The sequence below is a fragment of the Scyliorhinus torazame genome, chromosome 4, assembly GCF_047496885.1.
Source record: "Scyliorhinus torazame isolate Kashiwa2021f chromosome 4, sScyTor2.1, whole genome shotgun sequence".
In the NCBI taxonomy this organism is placed as follows: domain Eukaryota; kingdom Metazoa; phylum Chordata; class Chondrichthyes; order Carcharhiniformes; family Scyliorhinidae; genus Scyliorhinus; species Scyliorhinus torazame.
In genome coordinates, this window is record NC_092710.1 from 286,102,733 (window position 1) to 286,115,054 (window position 12,322).

A 12,322-nucleotide genomic window follows, 5' to 3' on the forward strand; every position below is an offset into this window, starting at 1 on the left:
GCCAGTCCTGCCCGTTGCCCACCAGATGGACCTGGGACGGAAGTGGGGGGGGAGTCCGAGGTGTTGCGGTGTTCTGGGACCTCCCCTGCAGGGGGATCCGGAACGGGCCCCAGCACCTCCTCCTCTCTCAGGGTGCCCAATGGCCCCCGGGCCTCTCCATGGGTCGGAGATGCGAACGGATTCAGCACCCAACGCACCACCGGCACCTGGGGGCCCGCCCTGGTATCAACAAGGGTCTGCAACTTTGTAGCCATGGTGCTCAGGGAGTTGGCCATCCCTGTCTGTGTCTGGGCGATGCCGGCCAGCACCCGGGCAATGGCGCCGATGCCCTCAGCGATGGCCTGCTGAGACTGAGCCACGGCGTTGAATGCCGCTGTGATCTGCAGCTGGCTCTGGCTCATGGCTTCCTGTGAGAGGGCAGCCATGTCCCGTGCCACGGCCACGGACGCTGCCTGCATGGAAAGCCCCAGACTTTGCATTCTGCGAGCCATGTCTGACCCCATCGCATCCATTGCCTCCACCCTGGACGCCACCCGTGCGGTATCGGCCTGGGTGGCACACATAACCAGCACCACTCCCTGCTCCTGCACACTGGTGGACTCTTCCACACCTGCATCTGCAGCTGCTGCAAGCCAGCCGTCACCCCCTTTGATCATCCCTGGGTCCGTGACTGCATCGGGTCTATGGGTGGGTGTGGTAACTCCAGGAGCCCGGGGCCCGTCTGGTCGGCAGCTGGTTGGTGGGGCCGGCTGCCCTCCGACCGTCTAGCCCCTCGGCTGCTCCTACCTCCACCTGCTGTACCGGGACGGCTGTGTGGTGCGCACCAATGAGTGTACTAGAAGCCTCATCGCTAAAGTGCCCAACCGAGGTGAGAGCCTCTGCGATGGTGGAGGGTGGAGGAGAAAGCATAATGGCGTAATGTCGAGGTCCTCATTGGACTCGAAGTCCTGGGTCCCCTAGAGTGGTGTTTCCTGTCCGTCTGTCCCCTGTCTTTGGGTGTCCGGGTGGGTGTGTCCTGTGTGTGGGTGTCCTGGAAGGGTGTGTCCTGGGTGTGTGTGTGTGTCCTGTGTGTGGGTGTCCCGTGTGTGGGTTTCCTGTGTGGGGGTGTCCTGGGTGCGTGTGTCCTGTGTGTCAGTGTCCTGGGTCGACTGGGACGGGGGGCTGTTGGGGTGGCTGCCCTCCCCGTCACTGGATGTGGCCCTACGGCGCACTGGCACCTGATGTGGGCGGCGGACATCTGATGGTCCGGGTCTATCCCTGGCTCGTGGGCGCCCTGGCACTGGGTGGGGGCGTCGTATACCTGACGGCCCAGGTCGGCCCCTGTCCTGCAACCTCCCGACCCTTGGGTCCTCCTGCAAGGTCCAGGGCCCCTCTCTTCATGAACGGTGAGGTGGCGCAATTCACGGTGACCCCCTCTGGTCCTCTCACGCTCCCGGTTGTTATGGGCGCGCATCTCCTGGGGGGTGTGGGGGGGGGGGGGGGGGGGAGGGGGGGGGGAGCGGGGGGCAGAGGTGACAGAGGTAAAGGGCAACAGTGTTAGGCGGACATATACTTACAGACCAGCGGTTGTGTATATGTTGCCATTGGTTCACAGCCCATCCTGCCAATGAAATGAAAAAAAATGAAATGAAAATTGCTTATTGTCACAAGTAGAATTCAAATGAAGTTACTGTGAAAAGCCCCTAGTCACCACATTCCGGCGCCTGTTCGGGGAGGCTGGTACGGAAATTGAACCATGCTGCTGGTCTGCTTTCAAAGCCAGCGATTTAGTCCTGTGCTAAACCAGCCCCTTATGCCTGCCTGGGTGGGTGCAGCCATGGCGGTTTCAACTATGGCTGTGCCACTCATCCTGGGGGGAGGGGGAATGGGGGGAATGGGGAGGGGGAGTACTCACCCTGGCTGTCCTGACTAGGACACTGACCTTCTTGTGGCACCGGCTGCCTGACCTGGCTGTTACGGCCACAGCGCTGACGGCCTCTGCCACCTCCCTCCTCAGCTGCCGGCTGATGTGTGGTGCGACCCTGCGGCCGTGCCCGGGGTATCGGGCCTCCCTCCTCTGCTCCACTGTGTCCAGGAGCGTCTCATTGTCCCGCTCGTGCGTGGCTAGCAGCCATTTTGCCAACTCTCCGGCGGTGGCATCTTTTGTGGAGCGACGCCGCTCGGGGTCAATGACGGCGCGCGTTGTGACGGGTCACGCCGTCGCGATTGGCGTCACGCCAGTGCTAGCCCCTTCCGGGGCAGAGGATTCCGCAACATCCGGGCGGCCCGACGCTGGAGTGGTTCGTGCCGATTTTGATGCCGGCGTCGGGCCATTGTGCCGATTTCGGAGCCTCCCCCTTCGGATATTTGCACCAAGCTTACATCAGAGAGTAGTATAGAGGTGAATTCAGAACATGCTGAGTGAACGGACTCGAGGGGGCAGGAGAAAAGGATAGTGCATGTTCCAGCTCTCCAGAGGCTGTCGTTGCAGATGAGTGCCACTGCAGGGAATTCGATGACGTTCAGGGAAAGGTTGATAGACATGCACACAACAATGCTTTGACAGAGCTGCCAGAGGGCCTGTTGTCACTGTCAAGGAATGTGAAGACGTTCAGCTCTAACCTGACACAGAGTTTTGTACATAGTTTGGAGCTCATCCATGGAAGTCGTGGCAGGGTTGATGGCCCTAGTTGATGCAGGGTCTGATGGCCAATGTTTTAACTTCTGTTGTACATGACCAAACAGTCTAAGTGCCGCAGCCAAAGCTTATACTGAAGTCAGAAGAGCTATGCTTTTTGACAAGCAGATCCAGCTTGGACCGTGCAGGCTCAGACTGACTGCTCCTGCCATTTCCAAGAGGAGAATGCTGGCTCCCCCAGAATTCCAACAATCTATGCCCCGTCCATCACACAAACCTGCCTCCTATCCATTGACTCCATCTGCACCTCCCGCTGCCTGGGGAAAGCGGGCAGTATAATCAGAGACCCCTCCCACCCGGCTTACTCACTCTTCCAACTTCTTCCATCGGGCAGGAGATACAGAAGTCTGAGAACACGCATGAACAGATTCAAAAACAGCTTCTTCCCCACTGTTACCAGACTCCTAAACGACCCTGGGCGAAATTCTCCCCCAACGGCGCGATGTCCGCTGACTGGCGCCAAAAACGGCGCCAATCAGACGGGCATCGCGACGGCCCAAAGGTGCGGAATGCTTCGCATCTTTGGGGGCCAAGCCCCAACATTGAGGGGCTAGGCCGGCGCCGGAGGGATTTCCGCCTAGCCAGCTGGCGGAAATGGCGTTTGTTGCCCCGCCAGCTGGCGCGGAAATGTGGCGCATGCGCGGGAGCGTCAGCGGCCGCCAACAGTTTCCCGCGCATGCGCAGTGGGGAGAGTCTCTTCCGCCTCCGCCATGGTGGAGACCGTGGCGGAGGCGGAAGGGAAAGAGTGCCCCCACGGCACAGGCCCGCCGCGGATCGGTGGGCCCTGATCGCGGGCCAGGCCACTGTGGGGGCACCCCCCCGGGGTCAGATCGCCCCGCGCCCCCCCCAGGACCCCGGAGCCCGCCCACGCCGCCTGGTCCCGCCGGTAAATACCAGCTTTGATTTACGCCGGCGGGACAGGCAATTTCTGGGCGGGACTTCGGCCCATCCGGGCCGGAGAATTGAGCGGGGGGTCCCGCCAACCGGCGCAGCCCGATTCCCGCCCCCGCCCAATCTCCGGTATGGGAGACTTCGGCGGGGGCGGGATTCACGGCGGCCAACGGCCATTCTCTGACCCGGCGGGGGGGTCGGAGAATGACGCCCCCTGTTCTGGACTGACCTGATTAACACTATGCCCTGTATGCTTCATCCGATACCAGTGTTATGTAGTTACATTGTGTACCTTGTGTTGCCCTATTATGTATTTTCTTTTATTTCCTTTTCTTTTCATGTACTTAATGATCCATTGAGCGGCTCGCAGAAAAACACTTTTCACTGTACCTCGGTACACGTGACAATAAACAAATCCAATCCAATCCAATAGCGGAGTACTAGGATTGCTGAGGCATCACCTCAGCCTGTGGCAGGTGCTCCGTGGTGCATGAACCTGCTGTCCGCTCTCAGGATGACAACATTCATCCTTACACCACTGCCACTGATCTGCTAGTTCCTCAACTGTTACCTGGCAGTCAGACATTCCAGATGCCAAGGTGGTACAGTCCGAAACCAGCTCTAAAGGCTCAGAGCTGCTCAGACACATTCTGCAAAGTCATCATCATTCTCTCCCAGTGAATGTCAGTAGCCATCCACCAGTCATGCTGCAGACACTGGGTAATAGTAGACTAGGTAAAGCCTGCCTCTAAGCAGCACTAAAGGAAACCGCAAGGGTGATTAGTTGAGAATTGTGCATATTATTGGAGGTAGTTTTGGATAAACTTGTTGGTTTGTGATGTTCTTTATTCCACAATTTTGGCCAAAAGGACTCCATGATGGTCCATGATGTATCCCACTGTTGTTGCCACAATATATTCTGTTGTTGTTATGCGTGAAGGATACTGCTTGGGCACCACTTATAATCATAGATAGAATTTATCATAGAATTTACAGTGCCATTTGGCCCATCGGGTCTGCACCGGCTCTTGGAAAGAGCACCCTACCCAAGGTCAACACCTCCACCCCATCCCCATAACCCAGTAACCCCGCCCAACACTAAGGACAATTTTGGACACTAAGGGCAATTTATCATGGCCAATCCACCTAACCTGCACATCTTTGGACTGTGGGAGGAAACCGGAGCACCCGGAGGAAACCCACGCAAACATGGGGAAGATGTGCAGACTCCGCACAGACAGTGACCCAAGCCGGAATCGAACCTAGGACCCTGGAGCTGTGAAGCAATTGTGCTATCCACAATGCTACCGTGCTGCCCCTAATGTAAGAAGGCAAATGCAATGCTAGAGTTCATGTCAAGAGGGCTAGAATACAAGACCAGAGATGTACTTGAGGCTGTATAAGGCTCTGGTCAGACCCCATTTGGAGTATTGTGAGCAGTTATGGGCCCCGCATCTAAGGACTTGGAAAGGGTCCAGAGGAGGTTCACAAGAATGATCCCTGGAACAAAGAACTTGTCATGTGAGGACCGATTGAGGACTCTGGGTCTGCACTCGTTGGAGTTTAGAAGGATGAGGAGGGATCTTACTGAAACTTACAGGATACTGCGAGTCCTGGAAAGAATGGACGTGGAGAGGATGTTTCCACTTGTAGGAAAAACTAGAACCAGAGGACACAATCTCACATCAAAGGGACGATCCTTTAAAACAGAGATGAGGAGGAATTGCTTAAGCCAGAGGGTGGTGAATCTGTGGAACTTTTTGCCGCAGAAAGTTGTGGAGGCCAAATCACTGAGTGTCTTTAAGACAGAGATAGATAGGCTCTTGATTAATAAGGGGATCAGGGGTTATGGGGAGAAGGCAGGAGAATGGGGATGAGAAAAAAATCAGCCATGATTGAATGGCGGCGCAGACTCGATAGGCAGAGTAGCCTAATTCTGCTCCTGTCTTATGGTCTTATTGTCTGATTTACAAAGAAGTTGCTGTTAATAATGCAATAGTTATTAACAGTCCAAAGCTGTGCAGTTAGGTGGGTCGTAATCTTGTTACGACACCCTGGGTTACGGCACAGTCAATTCCAGCCCCTCTTGACCCAGAGTCAAAACACAATTGAATTAACAAATAATTCTGGAAAAATACCCAAAGTCTTTGGCCCTTGGCTGCCCAATAATTACAGTCACCAGATTTGTACATTTAAACTCATTACTTTTGTTTATAACAAGAACTGTATTGAAATATGCAGCAAGTACATCTGGTTGACCATTATCTAATTCCTAATCACCCACATTAACTTTCCCCCACCCTCTACACACATGCACACAAGACAATCTAACAGAGGGGAAGAGAGGGGTGAAAATAATAAGTCAAATGATAAAGAGTCTTTGTTTCTGATGTTTGTCTTCAAACACACCTTCCTTCAAAGCAGGCTTTCAGGTTGAGTTCTCCGTTCTCTAGGCTGTAGTGGTTTTCACTGTAGATTCATTCAGGTCTCTGCAGTTTCAGAAATACAGCAGCTATCCAACTTTTCTGGAGAAAACATAAAGGATAAAGAAAGAGCATGTACTTGACTCTCGGCGTCCAAGTCTCCAACTCTGCTTTTCTTCAGTCTCTGTAAATCATTTCACTCAGGCAGAATCCAATCACCACCTGTTACTGGGCAGAATAAAGCTTTTTGGCCAATTCATTGGTCACCAGCCAACCAATTGACCATGTCCCAACCATCTCTTGGGTGCCACAAAGCCCGAGTTCTATTGGTCCAAAACTAGTACCATACACGATGTTGCAACTTTTTGAATCCATCATTCTCTCTGCTGCTTGACTTAAAGATACAGGTCCATTCAGCATCCATGGAACAAAATGATAATGGCAAAAAATAAAGAAAGGGGAAATAAGGGAATCAACAGGAAGGCCCTTACAATATGATTGACAGGATATGATGAATGGGGTCTCGCAAAGGTCTCTGCTGGGCCCTCAACATTTTACAATTTATATCAATGACTTAGGTAAGCAAAGAGAGAGCGGCACATAGTGCAGTGTTAGCACTGGGACTACGGCGCTGAGGACCCGGTTTTGAATCCCAGCCCTGGGTCACTGTCCGTGTGGAGTTTGCACATTCTCCCCATGTTTGCGTGGGTTTCACTCCCACAACCACGGGCAGCACGGGAGCACAGGTGGATCGCACTGTGGCTTCACAGCGCCAGGATCCCAGGTTCGATTCCCCGCTGGGTCACTGTCTGTGCAGAGTTTGCACGTTCTCCCCGTGTCTGCGTAGGTTTCCTCCGGGTGCTCCGGTTTCTTCCCACAGTCCAAAGACATGCAGGTTAGGCGGATTGGCCATGCTAAATTGCCCGTAGTATCCAAAAAGGTTAGGAGGGGTTATTGGGTTACGGGGATAGGATGGAAGTGAGGGCTTAATGTGGGTCGGTGCAGACTCAATGGGCCGAATGGCCTCCTTCTGCACTGTATGTTCTATGTAACCCAAAGATGTGCAGGTTAGGTGGATTGGCCATGTAAAATTGCCCCTTAATTGGAAAATAAAATAATTGGGTACTCTAAATTTATGGGAGAAAAAGGTAAGCAAAGAGAAGGCACAGTAGGTAAATTTGCAGGTGACACAAAGATAGCTAGGAAAATATGTTGTGAAGAACACATACAGAGTTTGCAGATGGACATAGATAGGTTGAGTGAATGGAGAAAAATCTGGCAAATATGTTATGGTGAAGTGTGAAGGTATTCACTTTGGCAAGAAAAATAAAAAAGCAGAGCATTATTAAAATGGAGAACAACTGCAGAGTGTTGAGGTGCAGTGGGATTTAGGTGTTCTTGCGCAAGAGTTACAAAAAGTTAGTATTCAGGTGCAGCCAGTAATTAAGAAGGCTAATAGAATGCTATCTTTTATTATGAAGGAATTGAACATAAAACTAAGAATGGTATACTTCAGTTATACAGAACATTGGTGAAACCTCACCTCTAATACTGCATACAATTTTAATCCCCTTATTTAAGGAAGGGTGCAAGTGCATTAGAGGCAGTTTGGAGGAAGTTTATTAGATTGATATGTGGAATGAATGGGTTGCCTTATGAGGATAGGTTGGAAAGGTTGCGCTTGTTTCCACTGGAGTTGCGAAGAGTGAAGGGTGACTTGATTGAAGTTTATAAGCTCCTGATTGATATTGATAGGGTGGACATTGAAAGGATGTTTCCTCTTGTGGGTGAGTTCAGATGTAAGGGACACTCTTTTAAAATAAGGGACAGAGATTAGGAGAATTTATTTCTCTCAGAGGGCTGTGTGGCTTGCAGAGATCCAGCACCGCATTCCTCTGACTGAAAAAAGTTTGGTTTCCTACTCAGTACATAGTGTTTCCAATGCCACAATAGCAAAGGCAAGTTAAAGGTGCTATTCAGAAAGAGCCATGTTGATCCATTCAAACTGGCAAATAACATAGACCATTTGACGTAGGTACAACTACAGGGAGCCCAGGATATTGACCCAGTGACAGTGAAGGATCCGAGACGTATTTCCAGTCAGGATGATGTCTGGCTTGGAAGGGAACATCCAGGTGGTGGTGTTCCCAAATATCTGCAGCCCTTGTCCTTCTAGAAGGTCGTGGTCGTGGATTTGGAAGGTACTATCAAAGAAGTCTTTGTGAGTTCCTGCAGTGCATCAAACAGATGGTATACACAGCTGCCACTGTGAATCAGAGGATTGAATGTGGATGGGGTGTCAATCAAGTGGGTTGCTTTGTCCTGGATGGTGTCGAGCTTCTTGAGTATTGTTGGAGTTGCACTCATCCAGGCAAGTGGAGAGCACTCCATCACATTCCTGACTTGTGCCTTAAAGATAGTGGAGAGTCAGTTACTGCTGCAGGATTCCTAGCCTCAGACCTATTCTGTAACGACCGTATTTATATGGCTAGTCCAGTTCAGTTTCTGGTCAATGGTAACCCCCAGGATGTTCATAGTGGGGGATTTAGCAATGGTAATGCCATTGAATGTCGAAGGGCAGTGGTTAGTTTCTCTCTTGTTGGAGATGGTAATTGCCTGGCACATGAGTGGTGTAAATGTTACTTGCCAGTTGTCAGCACAAGCCTGGATATTGTCCAGGCCTTGCTGCATTTGGACATGGACTGCATGTATTTAGCAATTTGCTGGTCTCCTGTTTTATCTTTACAGCCATCGCAAAGACGCAAATAACGGATTGATGCTTTGAGCTGGTTGATACATCTCAATGAAAGAAATGTTACCCCAATATAAGCATTTCTTGTCAAACATTTCCAAAAGACTTTTCCTAAGTGCTTCTGTGAAGTTCCCATCACTTAAGATTATCCTTCAATTTATTTTCTGTGTTGACTTTAATTTATTGCTGGCCCAGGCTGATCGACAAGCATGACAAATCTGACAGTCATATTTCAGATAAAGATTAATGGTTTTGTAAAAATATAACATGTTTGTTTCAGTACAATCTGCCTGTTGTCAGCGGTGTGATCTTTTGTTTGTTTGCTCATTGCTCAATTTGTCCATTTCATTTCAACTAAGTTGACATTAAAATGCTGAAGAATGCAAATGTTGTCCTCAGCAGCATTAGTTCAGGAATTCCAACCCTTAGTTTGAGGCATTATTCATTCTATAGCTTCCCTAAAATATATGAGCTAGTTACTGAAAGGAGGCTGTTTAAATCAGTGGTCCCAAGGCATCCTACAGTATTGACTTAAGGTCCGACTGATAGTACTGCTGATAGTACTGTGTATCTAATTATTGCAATTCTGTGGCTATATAAACTTAATGGCCCAATAAATCTGAGAATGACATAATAAGGTTACACCTCACTGAAGATCAGGCTAGGTGACCTCGCTTCTCTTCAAATTTTATGACCAGGCCACACATTTGGTATTGAATCACACCTGCACTATCTCGGCTTTATACTTTCAGCTCTGCTATTAACTGGCCACGATTAGCTCCCGAAATAACGTCAACATCACTCACCATTATCAAACATGTAAATCATTCAGCAATTTGTCACGAGATTCTGTGAATTGCAAATTGCTTCCAAAACTGTGACGCCTGTAACATTTTCCCTATTCAGGTGAAAGGTCTTGTCCTGAATCATTAACTCGATTTATCTCTTGCTCAGTTGCTCCCTCGGTATTTCCTGCATTTTCTCTTTCTATAATCTCTCACAGATCGGCCTGCAAGAAGATGGAAGGAGCCAAGTGTCAGGCAATCGTTGGGCATTCCTGTTCCTGCATGGGAAAGCGACATGTTGCACGGCGGCCCGCACGTCATCTTACAGCAGATAGAATAGCTCAGGACCTGTCCCTCTAATGATCCAGACCAGGAAAACGATGGCTCCGATGAACAGTCAAAGACGGGTTTGTTTGGACTCACAGATACCGTTTGTTACCTGTTGGCAGTAACATCAATGGGAATGCTTGTTTCTGATCACCGTGGCATGTTTTCTTGTGGTAAAACATTTGCTTGGGATGCTTGTGAATATGTTATTTTGAGATGTGAATACATATTTCTTGTTCTCCAGGTCTTGGCCTATCACTGGATGATGCCGAGGACAATGGCTACTCAGGGCTATAGGTTTCATTGCATTTCATGTGAGATCCATTCTCGATCCACAGATCTTCGTGCACATGAGGCAGAGCATCCCACGAGGTAGTGGGATCCATAATGCATGATTTGCTTCCTTTTCTTTCCTTCTCTGCCGCTGCTCTGCCTCATCATTAAGACAGTGTGACTCAAAATGTGATGCAGCTTGATGGGCAAGTTGACGCCATTTTGAATGATTGGTAGTTCCTCCCAGTTAATAATGTCAGTGCTGTCATGCTTCAAGGAGAACAGAGTGTATTTGAAGCATTTTCTTTGTCCTCGTGTGGAATCCTGGCCATTTGAAAGTTGAGAAAGCATAACCTGGTGGGGGAGACATTTTTTGACCAAACACATGCCAGTCCATCAAAGTTGATTTTGCAGGAGTTTTGCCTGAATGTTTATAGATCTACCTTCAAGAAGGACATTAGCATCTGTTCAATGGTCCTCCGATTGAATCCAGTGGTTGGTGGAGAGACTTTGCTGATTGAACTTCCTTAGTGTTCTTCTGTGTTGCTGATCGCAGTCCAGGTCTCATTGCAGTACAGGGGTGCAATGACGGTAATCTGCTCTGTACACTTGGACTTTTGATGACCAGAGGAAATATTTGTTGTCAAACACTCACTGCTGAGATTACACAAATTAGGCCTGTTTTTGCTAGAATTTAGAAGGTTAGGAGGTGATCTGATCGAAGTCTTTAATATATTAATAGGAAAAAACAGGTTGATAAAGATAAATTATTATCACTGATTGGAGTTTCTAAAACGAAGGGGCATAGTCTAGGGCCAATCTGTTCAGGAGAGATGTTATGAAGCACTTCTTTATGCAAAGAGTGGTGGAGATTTGGAACACTCTCCCACAAACAGCAGTTAGAATCATAGAATCATAGAAGTTTACAGCATGGAAACAGGCCCTTCGGCCCAACCAGTCCATGCCGCCCAGTTTTTTACCATTAAGCTAGTCCCAGTTGCCCGCACTTGGCCCATAACCCTCGATACCCATCTTACCCATGTAACCATCTAAATGCTTTTTGAAAGACACAATTGTACCCGCTTCTACTACTACCTCTGGCAGCCCATTCCAGACACTCACTACCCTCTGAGTGAAGAAATTGCCCCTCTGGGCCCTTCTGAATCTCTCCCCTCTCACCTTAAACCTATGCCCTCTAGTTTTAGACTCCCCTACCTTTGGGAAAAGATGTTGACTATCTACCTTATCTATGCCCCTCATTATTTTATAGACCTCTATAAGATCACCCCTAAGCCTCCTACGCTCCAGGGAAAAAAGTCCCAGTCTATCCAGCCTCTCCTTATAACTCAAACCATCAAGTCCCGGCAACATCCTAGTAAATCTTTTCTGCACTCTTTCTAGTTTAATAATATCCTTTCTATAATAGGGTGACCAGAACTGCACACAGTATTCCAAGTGTGGCCGTACCAATGTCTTGTACAACTTCAACAAGACGTCCCAACTCCTATATTCAATGTTCTGACCAATGAAACCAAGCATGCCGAATGCCTTCTTCACCACCCTGTCCACCTGCGACTCCACCTTCAAGGAGCTATGAACCTGTACTCCTAGATCTCTTTGTTCTATAACTCTCCCCAACGCCATACCATTAACTGAGTAGGTCCTGGCCTGATTCGATCTGCCAAAATGCATCACCTCACATTTATCTAAATTAAACTCCATCTGCCATTCGTCGGCCCACTGGCCTAATTGATCAAGATCCCGTTGCAATCCTAGATAACCTTCTTCACTATCCACTGTGCCACCAATCTTGGTGTCATCTGCAAACTTACTAACCATGCCTCCTAAATTCTCATCCAAATCATTAATATAAATCACAAATAACAGTGGACCCAGCACCGATCCCTGAGGCACACCACTGGTCACAGGCCTCCAGTTTGAAAAACAACCCTCTACAACCACCCTCTGCCTTCTGTCGTCCAGCCAATTTTGAATCCAATTGGCAACCTCACCCTGGATCCCGTGAGCTTTAACCTTCTGCAACAACCTACCATGCGGTACCTTGTCAAAGGCTTTGCTAAAGTCCATGTAGACAACGTCTACTGCACTACCCTCATCTACCTTCTTGGTCACTCCCTCAAAAAACTCAATCAAATTTGTGAGACATGATTTTCCACGCACAAAGCCATGCTGA

At 49.3% G+C, this 12,322-nt stretch overlaps 1 long non-coding RNA gene across 1 annotated transcript in view; it reads left to right on the forward strand.

Annotated features, from left to right (window-relative positions):
- Nucleotides 1–9,743: 9,743 nt before the first annotated feature.
- LOC140411740 (uncharacterized) overlaps nt 9,744–12,322 on the forward strand; it is a 145,943-nt gene continuing 143,364 nt past the window's right edge. Inside the window, exon 1 of the long non-coding RNA XR_011940981.1 lies at nt 9,744–9,935. This is a non-coding gene — a long non-coding RNA (uncharacterized lncRNA). The remainder of the gene's footprint in view (nt 9,936–12,322) is intronic.